The following is a 1,725-nucleotide window of genomic DNA, read 5'->3' as shown; positions in this document are numbered from 1 at the left end:
ACTATTCTATCTTCATTTATATTAATCGCAGATTAAACTTGCCAACAAACTATAAATATAGTCTTCATATACTCATCTAGAAATTGTAAGTTTGAGTTTTTTTATTTTAAAAAATTTGGTTCATTTTGACTTTATTCAGCACGTGTTAATTGATTTAGATTCCAGTTTATAGATATATTTGGATCGGACTATTGCTAATAGATCAATTATTATTATTATTATTATTAAACCCTAAACCCTAGAGTTTAGAGTTTAGGATTTAGAATATCATATTAATTTAAAATTAATAATATTTATTTTTTAACTTCTTAAATAAGTATAAAAAAATGATGTGATTTGAGATATAATTTATTGGCCAAATTATACTTAAACTTGCAACATAATAATCTACAGGAATCCATAGCTGATTTACAGAGATTGATTCTTTCCAGTGATGGACCTGGTCAAATTCTAGTACGACCCATGACGTAATAATGCACAGGAGAGTAGGATATATGATGTCATCATCATTTATGCCCGACATCCTCCGATCCGTTGAAAATTTCCTGTAACCTCTGTCATCGATCCCCCTATTCGTCAGTTATGCAACAATTTCAGAGATTATGACGAAGATCAATATGATCATCATGAGTGTTAGTTATTCAATCATCCAAAGTTTGTAGGTTTAATTTCCTTATGTGTTGGAAAATAATTGTTAGTGTGAGCAACTATGCCGTTGTACATATTATATACATTTATCAATTATGGTGAAAACTTATGAGTTTTTGTTACTCCAAGTAATATTTTATATTATATGCGTCTTAATGGGACAAGATGTCATGTGCTGGGAAAGTATCCAATGCAATACATATGTAACATTATAACGGTACAAGGAGATACTCCAATTTCTTATACATATAATCAAATAAAAAATAGAAAAATTTTCAAGTATGCCGTCATACCGGTGTTTTAGTGATTTTTAACCGTTGATTTTAATTATAATAAATATATATAATATATATAATTAAGATCAACGATTAAAAATTACTGATACACCGGTATAACGGTACACTTAAAAATCTTCCTAAAAAATAATCCATGCACTTACCACTTACCATGAAAGAGCTAGCTAGTAAGAACTAACTCAAATTAAAGTGCCATTAATGCATACTTGCTTTTGCTTCCATGAGCATCCACCGCTGTAAATTCTTGCATGAAAATTGAACAAGTACCAAAACCACTAGATCAATAATGAGTGTACGGGTTTCTGCACATACATTTTTTTAGTAGCCAGTTATTGGAGCTAGTAATAACAACTGGTTGCATTGAAAATGAATCAATACTAATATTTTTTTAGTACACGGTTATAATTTATACTCTACATACTACACATACATTATATATGAAGTATACTTTATGGTGAAAACTATAGGCAATTTCACGTAAAATTGATAATTGATGAGAGCCGTTAAATGATTTGATTGTCTTGACTAAATTTTCATTTAACGATTTTTGGTTATCAATTTTACGAAAAATCGACTGCATCTAAATTTTTACCATATTTTAGTTCTTGTTTATATTTTTTTATTTGTTTATATGAATCTCATCTTAAAAGACTTTCTGTTAAACTGCAGATATAATTATTATAAAGTGCATGAGAAATAAGAAAGTGTTTAACTCTAAAGCAACAAGCAACCAAGAATTTCAACGGGACGGGTTCATTGGCCCCTTCCAAATTTCAGCATC

This window comes from Arachis ipaensis, chromosome B10 (genome assembly GCF_000816755.2).
Source record: "Arachis ipaensis cultivar K30076 chromosome B10, Araip1.1, whole genome shotgun sequence".
Classification (NCBI taxonomy): domain Eukaryota; kingdom Viridiplantae; phylum Streptophyta; class Magnoliopsida; order Fabales; family Fabaceae; genus Arachis; species Arachis ipaensis.
This window is presented reverse-complemented; position numbering follows the sequence as displayed.